The sequence below is a fragment of the Pelobates fuscus genome, chromosome 6 (genome assembly GCF_036172605.1).
Source record: "Pelobates fuscus isolate aPelFus1 chromosome 6, aPelFus1.pri, whole genome shotgun sequence".
Taxonomy (NCBI): domain Eukaryota; kingdom Metazoa; phylum Chordata; class Amphibia; order Anura; family Pelobatidae; genus Pelobates; species Pelobates fuscus.
The window spans coordinates 223,186,501-223,199,643 of NC_086322.1; positions in this window are offsets into that span (position 1 = coordinate 223,186,501).

Below are 13,143 nucleotides of genomic sequence, written 5' to 3' on the forward strand. Positions count from 1 at the left end.
TTATTACAGCAGAGCTCTCTCATACAAAATACAATATGTAGCTGTCCTCCGAGCTCCGGCCAATCAGAAAGTTGCCCGGATTACCACAGGAAAGCTTTGTCACTGTAAGTGCCTGATCTCACAAGACAGTTACTTATGGTCTTGCACCCGGTGGAGGCGCCGACCAGACTCCCAGCATACTGGATCACCAGAGATCAGCATGCCCACCTCCCTGCAAGGTAACAACAGGGAAGGGGGAATCATTTTTGTTTTTAAATAATTATTAATTTAATAAATCCTATATACAGACACTACACACACAGTACATGGATAAAGGGGTATGATGGGGGGCGCTGTGAAGATTTTTTGCACAGGGTGCCTTAAGGCCTAAGGCCGGCCCTGAATGTTACCATAAGTTAAAGATTATTGAGGGGTAGTCCTTGAGTCAAAGTGTCTCAATTGTTCTGGCACCCCTGAAACAGTATTGTGTTCTGTGCTATTTGGAGGTAGTGTGACAGATATCCACATCCAAGTTCTTTTCGGTGCTACATACGTGATTTCCATTCCATTCATTATTGTACTATCCTCAATCCTATAATTATTTTACCCAACAGCTAAGATGTGATGAACCTTTCTTCTGGCTCCTACTCTTATAGTGCCCACTCTACTGTTTGAGTGGGTGATGTGACAATCTATTCTCTATGCTTGTACTCCGCTTAGTTTTCCCTTTGGTACAAGAACATGAAAGGGAGAGGGGGAGGGGGGGGGAGAGGGAGTTTAATATTGAGGTGCAAGGTAAGTCTGCATATTTTTATTTCTAAACATGACCTGCAATGGTTGGTATAATGATGCTGGATTTGAATATTTAAATTGTGACATAAAACAACAAAAGAAAGTATCCTCTGTGACTGTATTTTGCCACTTCTGCCGTGTTTGTACCGGACGCCATGAAAACTCAGCATATATACTGACAACCTCCATCCCCTAAAAAGAAAAAAAAAACATACACACAATAAACAAAAACTATGCGAGTGGCTAATTACACTAGTAGATAGCACAGAACTTTTTTTTTACTTTTAGGGTCCAACTCATTTTTTATTCTATAGCACAAGAGAACTACTTACACCCTTGCTACCCACCTAGGTAATTGTACAGCATAGAGGTTCCCTTTAATTTTTCTTTAATAAAATTGTAAAGAAACACCTGTTAATTTGAATGAATTATGCTAGATATCAAGAATTAGTGGTTTAATATTGAACAGAGCGGTCAGACTCCATAAAAGTCTGACCGCATAGTTGCTAATAATGACATAACACTGCATAGATAGAAGCCTTTTAAAATCTTATCTTCCCTTAGCAGCTGAGACGCCAAACCATGTTGAGCATGTGCACAATCAGCGGCTTGATGAAACCATGTGCAAAGTCCGCAAAACATTGCTATCACATTGACAACCACTGTGGTATGGCATCCATCAGCTTATTGAGCAATTCCACTCATCTTAAATTTGAAACTACTGCTGGTGGCTGAACTTCATGTCCCATATCTTCTTGGTGACCAGATTTATATAGATAACAGACCCATGTGCCTGGATTGGTGGTGTTGTTTCCTTGTTTGAGCTGACCAGCTGCAGGGGAGAATTTATTTGTACAAAAAGAACCAATGTGTAAGCGCTATGGGACGTGATACAGACAATATGGCAGCACTTAAACCAATAACACACACAGAGATGTGCATAGAAAACAATAATTACCAAAAAAAAAAAGCACGCTAAATTAATCTGTAAATATAAAAAAGCAAATAATAGTGCAGACAATCTGGATAAACATAAAAGAAAAAAAAGTACAAGTCCTGCCCTTCTTTTTCATACAGTATTATTGAACTGCTGGTGGATACATCTTTTGGAACGATCTTCAGTGTGGGGATATCCCCTCTACAAAGGAGCTTTGCAAACCCAGAGCCAGGGGTGATGGGGCTCTGGGACATGTGAGTTTTTTCCCCAGACAGTCCCCCTGCTGGTAGGTAGTGTAAAAAAAAAAATATTAAAATGTTATAAAATAAATTAAATGCCTTTTTATATATATATATAATATGTATATATATTATATATATAATATATATACATATTATATATATGTAACGTCATACGTAATGTATTTTAATATTAATATTAGTATATATATTAATATTAAAATACACTTAGAATGACGTTACATATATATAATATGTATATATATTATATATATAATAGATCTACATATATATTATATATATATATATACGCATAATTACAATAATAAATAAATAAAATCATTAAATAAATAAATAAAATATTGAAACAAAATATAAAATAAATTATATATTCATATGTAATTTCATTCTAACTGTATTTTGTTATTAATATATATATATTGGAAACAGAATACACTTAGAATGACATTCTATATATATCTATCTATATATAAAATACAAATAACCGCAAATATATATAGAGAGATAAATACATATAATTACATAAAAGATTACATTAGTATACACGTAGAATTTATATACCTATAAATGCATATATATTAAAATTCTACGTGTATATTTAAGTAATTTTTTAACATAATTATGTCATTTGATTAATTAAAATTTGATTGACATGCCTGACAACACAGGGAGAAAGTGCAGAGAATTTAATTCGCAAGCACTATATTAGACCCTGTAACTCTCCAAGACACCATAAAACCTGTACATAGGGGGTACTGTTTTACTCGGGAGACTTCGCTGAACTCAAATATTAGTGTTTAAAACTGGTAAATTGTATTACAACGATGATATTTTAAGTAAAAGTGACGTTTTTTGCATTTTTTACAAACAAACGGCACTTTTATGGACTATATTATTGTTGTAATATGTTTTACTGTTTTAAAACACTAATATTTGTGTTTAGTGAAATCTCCCGAGAATAACAGTACCCCACATGTACAGGTTTTATGGTGTTTTGGAAAGTTAGAGAGTCACATATAAGGCTTGCATTTCATTTTTTTGACATTGAAATTTGCCAGATTAGTTATGTTGCCTTTGAGACCGTATGGTAGCCCAGGAATAAGAATTACCCCCATGATGGCATACCATTTGCAAAAGTAGACAACCCAAGGTATTGCAAATGGGGTATGTCCAGTCATTTTTAGTAGCCACTTAGTCACAAACACTGGCCAAATATTAGTTTTTTGCTTTTTTCACACAAAAACAAATATGAACGCTAACTTTGGCCAGTGTTTGTGACTAAGTGGCTACTAAAAAAAACTAAACATACCCCACGTTCAATACCTTGGGTTGTCTACTTTTTCAAATGGTATGCCATTATGGGGGTAATTCTCATTCCTGGGCTACCACACCGTCTCAAAGGTAACATTACTAATCTGGCAAATTTCAATTTGAAAATGGAACGTTCTATATTTGACCCTGTAACTTTCCAAAACACCATAAAACCTGTTAATGGGGGGTACTGTTGTACTCGTGAGACATCGCTGATTACAAATATGTGCATTTTGTTGCCGTAAAACCTAACAGTATTATGACATTTACAGCTAAAATGTGAGGCGGAACTACAAATTTAAAAAAAAAATTCAAATTTCTCACAGTTTTTTTTAATTTTATTCATAATAAATTGTTTCAAATACAAATATTTTATATGAAATGAAAGCCCTGTTTCTCCTGAACAAAATTATATATAATAAGTGTGGGTGCATTTAATATGAAAGAGGGGAACTACGGGTGAACAGACATTTAGCGCAAATTCCAGTTTTTGTTTACGTTTTGTTTTGATCAGAACGTGTACTATTGACTCCGTCCTGAAGGGGTTTATTCAATAGGAGGGCTTTAACAGCGTTAAGGTGGCATAGGACGTCCTAATGATCTGGCCCTTCCTTCGGTCAGCCGTGTTTCCCAGTGTGCAGATTGCAATTGGGGGACCTGCCTGGCAAAACAGGAAGTCCCCCTGCAGCCAATCCGAGTCATGTGATACCAGTGACACAGCGATCACATGACTTGGTTTGGCTGGATCAGCTGCAGGGGAACTGCCTGGGTCGTCAGGCAGGTCCCCCAATATACAAGAGCATACCCAACATAAGCCTGCCAATCAAAATAGACAGAACAACATTTTATTATACCAGCCCAGAAGAAAATGTCATTTTCAAACCCTATATTTTACCACGTAATTTTCCAAAACCCCATAAAACCTGCATGTGTGGGAACCCGGGGAATCATTGTACACGTGGAACATCACAGCATACAAGTGTGTGTTTATTGCAGTAAAAGCTAACAGTACTATGACATTCAGTTAAAATACAATGTAATAACAAAATGTCTTAATTTTCTCACCTTTTATTTTTAGATTCAAATTAAATTATGTTTCATAAAGAAATATTTAATTTAAAATGAAAGCCCTATTTTGTGTGGTTGCCATGTTTGTTAGTGCATAAAACACATAGCTGTGTGGGAAATTGCTTCCTCCAAATCAGTTGTTTTGGTTAGGTTTACCTCAATTGCCCCAGTCTATAAGATTGCTCTCTTAGTGATAAACGTGTGTTAGTACCCTATGAACAAGTACAGGTGAAACTAAGTGGTGGTGATGAGGGGAATGATGTTTGGCTGTTTTGGACAACTCACCCAGTTGGGGATCCTGAAGCCAGATGCCAATCCTGCAGTTCTTTCATTAGTTCTTAGAGTTGCAGCTGAGTGTTCCGACAATAAAAGGACCTCAACGTATATATAAAATATGCACAGAATGAACAGTAGCAAGTCTGAAACGCTGCTGCCTAATGAAAGCTGCTGTAAGTGAAGTTACATCTGAAGTGGTCATGTAGCTTGGAGTACCACTCCAATGCCCAAATATATATATATATATATATATATATATCTCTACTTGAACACTATATATATATATATATATATATATATATATATATATATATATAAAAACATATATAATACCTTGCACTCAAGCTGTCCTTTAGTCCTTGCAGTACACCGGGTGCATTACCAGGGCTCAAAATATCCAAATTCAAAATAGAATGGCTGCACTCACGGAATTTCTTCAGGTTAAAATATAACTTTTAATGGAATCACATAAAAAATCGACGTTTCAGTCCAGCCTGTGGACTTTCATCAGGATATGTCATCATTAAGAACATTGCAGTATATATAGGCATACAATCATAGTAATACATTAATTGAACAAACATGTGTAACTCACCCCAGGTGATATTCGTGCATTGGCAGCGTCCTCCCCGACCAAGTGCGCATGTGCACCAGTGTACACGCCCCCTCCGTGACGTAATCACGCTACGCTACCGGCGTAGTCATGGGAACGCGGCTAATCAAATCCCACCTCTCTAATCATGTGAACTATCACTTACACATGTGAACCCCAGGTGTCATTCATGTGTTGCCGGCTTCCTGTCCGGTCATGTGCGCACGCGCGTCATTGTGCCCGCCTCCAACGTGACGTCATCACGTCACGTTTACCAGCGTTGTTATGGCAACGCGGTGTCTCTAAATTCTGTCACCATGGTGATATAAGCTACCACTATTTACAACTAAAGGTAGAGTGATCAATACATAATGGATGAAATATATAAAAACTAAGATACATGATATAAAAGTGCTAAGTGAAAAGGATATTCCTTCTTAAATATAAACCATCAAGTGCATGGTATTAAGGGCAATTTTTAAATTGCTACTATAGTGTTTCCCAGCAATCCTGCATAGAAACAACATGTGGTTAAGCCTCCACTACAGAGGTCTATGAATATAGATACTGTGTATATTTAAAGTGACAAGTGCAGAAAAAAACCCAAAAAATGAATACCAAAGTGCCAAAGTGAAAAAACATAATGATCCTATCCTTATATACATACCAGCACATAAATTTATTTTAAAAATTATTAGATAATTAGACAATACGAATGGATGGCAATAGGCACTCATAGTACCAGGGGATAATATATGGATTTAACTAAACTCATACATAAATGAGTACTCAGTAAAAATATATGTATCTTTATCAAAAAAGATTATTACTATTAAACAGCATTATCATATATTTACTGTACCATAAACCCCTTACTTCTGCCTCCATTCGCACGTCGGCACTTAAAATAAAAAACATCAATGCATAAAGTTTAAACATAAAAAAATATTTAGAGCAAGTGAACTAGATCAGTAGAAAATCATTATTATTATTCACAGAAACGAGTATAATGGCAGTGATTCATTTAACCCTTTAGGTGAAACAGTATCTAACTCATGAATCCAGAAAGCCTCTTTATTTAGAAGTATCTTCCCCCGATCACCACCTCTTCTCGACAATGGGATATGGTCAGTTGCCACAAATTTTAATGTGGCCAAAGGGTGTCCAAACTCTAAAAAGTGTTTTGCCACTGGTTTATCTGTTCGACCATCCCTGTAGGCCAGCCGGATACTGGAGCGATGCCCCCTGATGCGTTCACAGATGGCAGTTTCCGTTTTGCCAATATTCCCCAGTGCTCCCCTTCTTCCCTTTATGCCCCCTCCTTGTTCTAGATCTCCGCTTCCTCTGTCCTGGCTCCTCGTTACTGCGCCACTCCCTGTAGTGTCTAAAGGCACAGTTTTTGAGAGTGATTAGAAACAACTCGGATGCTCAAATCATGGGAAATCAACTTCTAGAAATGAAGACCAGGTTCTTACAAAGAGGCTATAATAGCCGTATTCTCGACAGAGCACTTCAAGAAGCACAGAGTGCACGCGCCGATGAGAGGAAGAAACAGGAGTCTACACAACTAGTTTTTCCCATGATGTATCAACCCGTGTCACCACAAGTAGCAGCATCGGTCAAGAAAAACTGGAAAATTCTGACAAGTGATACAACATTGCCAAAGGAATTTAAAAAAGCACCTTTAATCTGTTTTAAAAGAAATCAAAATTTAAAGGACTTGCTAGTGCGCACGGATCCCGTAGCAAGTTACCATGGTACATCTAAAGAACAGATAAGGGGATCAGTTAGATGCCTTGGATGCGTCACATGTAGTCACATGATTCCGGCCAAACAATTCAATAATCCACATAGTAACAAAACCTATACCATCAGGTTTACAATAACGTGCAAAACAACGCACGTGATATATAAGTTGAATTGCCCATGTGGCCTTTGTTATATTGGCAAAACGGAAACTGCCATCTGTGAACGCATCAGGGGGCATCGCTCCAGTATCCGGCTGGCCTACAGGGATGGTCGAACAGATAAACCAGTGGCAAAACACTTTTTAGAGTTTGGACACCCTTTGGCCACATTAAAATTTGTGGCAATTGACCATATCCCATTGTCGAGAAGAGGTGGTGATCGGGGGAAGATACTTCTAAATAAAGAGGCTTTCTGGATTCATGAGTTAGATACTGTTTCACCTAAAGGGTTAAATGAATCACTGCCATTATACTCGTTTCTGTGAATAATAATAATGATTTTCTACTGATCTAGTTCACTTGCTCTAAATATTTTTTTATGTTTAAACTTTATGCATTGATGTTTTTTATTTTAAGTGCCGACGTGCGAATGGAGGCAGAAGTAAGGGGTTTATGGTACAGTAAATATATGATAATGCTGTTTAATAGTAATAATCTTTTTTGATAAAGATACATATATTTTTACTGAGTACTCATTTATGTATGAGTTTAGTTAAATCCATATATTATCCCCTGGTACTATGAGTGCCTATTGCCATCCATTCGTATTGTCTAATTATCTAATAATTTTTTAATATAAATTTATGTGCTGGTATGTATATAAGGATAGGATCATTATGTTTTTTCACTTTGGCACTTTGGTATTCATTTTTTGGTTTTTTTTCTGCACTTGTCACTTTAAATATACACAGTATCTATATTCATAGACCTCTGTAGTGGAGGCTTAACCACATGTTGTTTCTATGCAGGATTGCTGGGAAACACTATAGTAGCAATTTAAAAATTGCCCTTAATACCATGCACTTGATGGTTTATATTTAAGAAGGAATATCCTTTTCACTTAGCACTTTTATATCATGTATCTTAGTTTTTATATATTTCATCCATTATGTATTGATCACTCTACCTTTAGTTGTAAATAGTGGTAGCTTATATCACCATGGTGACGGAATTTAGAGACACCGCGTTGCCATAACAACGCTGGTAAACGTGACGTGATGACGTCACGTTGGAGGCGGGCACAATGACGCGCGTGCGCACATGACCGGACAGGAAGCCGGCAACACATGAATGACACCTGGGGTTCACATGTGTAAGTGATAGTTCACATGATTAGAGAGGTGGGATTTGATTAGCCGCGTTCCCATGACTACGCCGGTAGCGTAGCGTGATTATGTCACGGAGGGGGCGTGTACACTGGTGCACATGCGCACTTGGTCGGGGAGGACGCTGCCAATGCACGAATATCACCTGGGGTGAGTTACACATGTTTGTTCAATTAATGTATTACTATGATTGTATGCCTATATATACTGCAATGTTCTTAATGATGACATATCCTGATGAAAGTCCACAGGCTGGACTGAAACGTCGATTTTTTATGTGATTCCATTAAAAGTTATATTTTAACCTGAAGAAATTCCGTGAGTGCAGCCATTCTATTTTGAATTTATATATATATATATATATATATATATATATATGTGTATATATATATATTACTATTTGCTATATACTCCAAATGAACACAATCATGCATCCAATTATGCATGTTACCATCAGGGCTATATCTAAACACAGCTTGCAAAAGGAACTGCTCAGTTTATTGAGCAGTTCCACTAAGCCTATGTCACGAGTGGAAATGCGAGTTGCGGAATAAACCCATGGACAAAGGTCTATGGAATGAGGTCAATCCCCAGAAACCAGATTGAGGTGTTCCTTGTGGGTGGAGCCTCATAATAATCAGGAAGGAACATGCCTGCAGACACAGAAAGTCTGTTGGTTCTACGAATTTCCATGGTAATAGCCACACTTTTAGAACTTTAGAGTAGAACGGAACATTTTTATAGATCTCCCATGTGTTTGTTGTTTGACTTTAACTCACGATCCCAAAAGGCTATGTGGTTGTACCAGCCATCTTTGGGACAAAAACTGAAAGCTTCAGGTTGGGAGAGTGGGCCTGTGGAACAGAATTATATATATTTTTTAACCTAAACAAACACTTTTTCACACTAGTTATAACGTAACCTAACCTGCACCTAGTTTGTGGATACTTGGCTTGCCCCTTTAACTCACCAGAGCTTTGTTTAGTCAATAGAACACTACAATTTAAGCTATTTAAATAAAGAATAATATAATTTGAGTCCATACTAAATTTAAAACCTCACAATAATCCAGAATCCATTTTGGTATCTCTCTCTTTTTTTGTTTTTATTATGTCTTTATTATGTCAGTTTTCAGCAATAATAAATGGATACGGTTGAGTATAATTTCATACACTGTATAAAAAACCCCAAACCACTGGGTAAATTATCATTCTCTACGTTATCACTATTTTTGGATATCTTACAATTACATACAATAAAAGAGAGACCACAGTTTTAAAGACTAGATTATTAATAATAAGGTAACATTTCAATAGTAATTGCAGGAATTTTGTTTTAGTCCATTGATTTTTCGGAAACGTCCCCATCCATGTATGTACGTAGTGGGGACTTGTGATGCAGCCTAGAACAAATTCTAACCCCATTAAACCCCCCAATAACGACAGACCACTTAGTATGGATGAAACAGGCCACAGCATTTATTATCACAACTAAATTACTGCATAACACATCCATAACTTTATTTATTGAATCTCTTCTTTTCTGTAACCAAAACATTAGACATAAATAAGCATAAATTAACATATATACATATATAACTCCACCCATAGTGTTATACAGTGACCCAACCGTCCTTGCCAATAAAAACATGGAGTGGTTCCTAATCACCACTCCCTCTCACCTCCCCCCTCGTCATAAAAAATCCTTCCAATGCCTGCCATCAGCCGACCTTATCCACGCTCGATGGGCACGAGACCTCAGGCAACCTAAAGTTAAACCTTTAGAGCAGGGGAGGTTTGAGACCTTAAAAAACTTGTTCATCTCATTCCATCTACTTAAACGTAACCTCAAACTCAATTGGCAAGGACATACCCCCGCCACAACCCCGCTGTTTTACGCCTAAATCAGCGGGGGACCCCACCACAACCAGCCATGGCCTGTTCCACCACTTCACGCAGCGCTAGAGTAACAGAGGTCAAGTCCGACCTCCAGCAAGCGCACCCTTCCCTTGAGATAACTAAACCACATGTAGCCAAACCCAAAAGGCGAACTGGAAGTGTTTATGTTTTTATATATTCATTTCGTCAGTTATGTGTTTAGTCATTTTGTTATGGCCACGACAACTTAGAAACCCATCTAGTCCGATGACCGACGGCAGCGCACCAGGGCACTCACATTGCGGAGTGTACTGCCAACAGGAAAGGGCGATACGCGCAGCCCAGCCCCTGAGAACCTCGGGGAAGAAACATAATGCGAAACATGTCCAGGTCGAAGAGCACCCAAGTCCTAAAACACCACCGACCCAAGTCATTCCACCCAGGGATGACAAAACCCCTGGTACCCCATGAGGCGGGGCAGCTGGCCCCGTATGAGGAGGAGCCACACCCCCTTCACGTAACCGGAGCCAGACCACCGAACCTCGACCCCAGAAGGCGGAAGATCCAACCACTCGCCCCTGCCTCCTTTCCCAAATTACCCACGAGAAAAAACCCCGCCCTCCCCGGTCCGGGGGGGGGGACCGTAAACGCGGCAATAAAACCAAGCAGAGACCAACAAGGCGACCCAAGGACCCACCACCTGAGCCCTCTGAACCATCGGCGCAGGCACGCCCAGCCTGGCGGTGTCCGTAACCGCCCCCAACCCGAATAAATGCCCCTTGAATTCCCCACCATCCTTATCCAGGAAGTCGAGCCCCCAAGAGGAACAACCCAACTAAATGGACGCGGGGGTGAAAAAACAAAAAACCCATCTCCGAGAACCAAACCGGGGAGGAGGCCGAACAATCCCAGGGACGGAACAGTACTCCCAACGAAGACAGGCAAATGACGGAACCCTGCACCGCCCCCCAATCGGAACGGTATATTACAGACCAACCTGGAAACCCATTACAGCTTGGTAGGAGCCCAACCATTACCCCGTGCATCCCACCCACCCCAGGAGGATGCGGAAAGTCAACCCCGCAACATCCACGAATCGCACAGATTCTATCGATGAAACAGCCAATCGCAACCAACCTACCCTTCCCGACAACAGCCATCGAGCTGCGAAACCTGAAGGAAGTCCATTCCAACACTTAGTCAACTCCACCAAAACACCCTCCCACTTGCCGACGACCGTAACATGAACGGGAAGCCCGAGCCCCGCTAATCGCAGAAGTCGCCCCCAACAGACGGAACCAAACATGTAGATGAGCAGTCCAATCCCGTAACCCAAAAGGAAAACATACCCATCCGTCCCGAACACTCCAACCTTACTGGAGCGGGCCCCACGCCGCCCCATAGACAGCCTACAGACCAGCTTCAGCAGACCGTTGGACCAAGCGACCACACCTCCACTGCCTTACAATCGACTCCGTGACACCTCCACCCGAAGTACGCTCTATAATGAACAAGACAGAGCATCGGCCATCATCGGTAACAACCGGACAAAACCCCGACCCGCCGCCCCTAGACTCAAACAGCACCGAGCCAGAGTACCAGAGTACCTCCGGGGTATAGGGTACTGTAACATGTGAAAGACAGCCAGCATCACCCCACAATGGTCCCCCAGGAAAACCCACCCACCTGTTCGTGAGCTGGGCACCACAAGCCTACCATGCCACCAGAAAGGAGACCTCCAAGAACACCAGAGTCCGCCAGAGCCAGCGTAGTGGGCAAGAGGCAGCACACCCCCGAGAGCCCAAATGGCCCAAAACCCAAAACCTCCTGCGGCGGCGAAACAGTTGGAAGTCAGCGGAAAAGACACAGGGGGCCAGATTGCACAAGCCAACATTAGAGGAGGCCCAGCAGGAACCCCATACAGTCCCAAAGGCAACCCCAACAGGCAAAGCCCAGCGTAACCCGGAGAGCCCACGGGTTGCGCAGCCGAAACCCACAACGCCCCTCCGGCGTTCCCCTTACAGGAATTGATCCCACTATCCAGGAGACAAGAGCACACATCCCGACCCACGGATAAGGCCTTGGCCACGGAACTCAGAAACTCCAAAACACTATCCCAAGAAAAAACACCGCAACAGCAGAGTGCGTACATGCGACACTGACGGCCCCACACATAAGCGACATTGGGAGCAACTTACGTGGAGGCACATAGCCACCTAATCTTGACCGTCAGAAACACAGCCCAGAAAACAACAACTCGACGGACGTACCGGCAGCAGCCGGAAGAACGATTCCACCGCCGCCTGCGTCAGCAAGGCCCCAGGGCCCCGCAGCCCCACCCACACAGACCGCTGCGCCGAGCCACCAACTCAAACCCAGCCCCCGGAAGGAAACGATAGATGAGTAAATAAGGAACCAGGCGATATCAACCCCGCTCCACCATGGGTACCACCTCCCAAAAGGGGGGGGGGGGCCCGCAGAGCGAACTCCAGGGGCACCTGCAACGATTGGGAAATAAGCTGATCGAGCATTCTTGGGAAACAGGACCCACACCACCTGAAGGAACTCTCACATGGACTGAGGGTCCAGCACCGAGAGCACCCACGTCCCCATCCCGACAGATCGCAGAGAGGACGAAAACAACGCACCGTGCTGAGGCACCAGGCGAGACCTAAGTAAACCAGAGGCCGAAGCCCACCCGGCCCCAGGCCAAGAAGGGTTGCCCGCCAACTAAAGTGCAAAACGTATCCCCACCAACCCAGCTCCTCCCAGGGACGATACGCGTCCCGAAAGTGTCCTGACCGCAGAACCACGCAGTGCATCCCCGGGGAGCCCTTCTCCCCGACCATGATATCCAGAAACAGGGTGCATTCAAACATGTGCCATGGGGCGTAACCGACTAGAGCATGCTCCCCACGACCCACCCGGAGCCCCTAATGTCCCTCTCAGTCAAGGGACCCCCCATGGCAGGAGGGAAC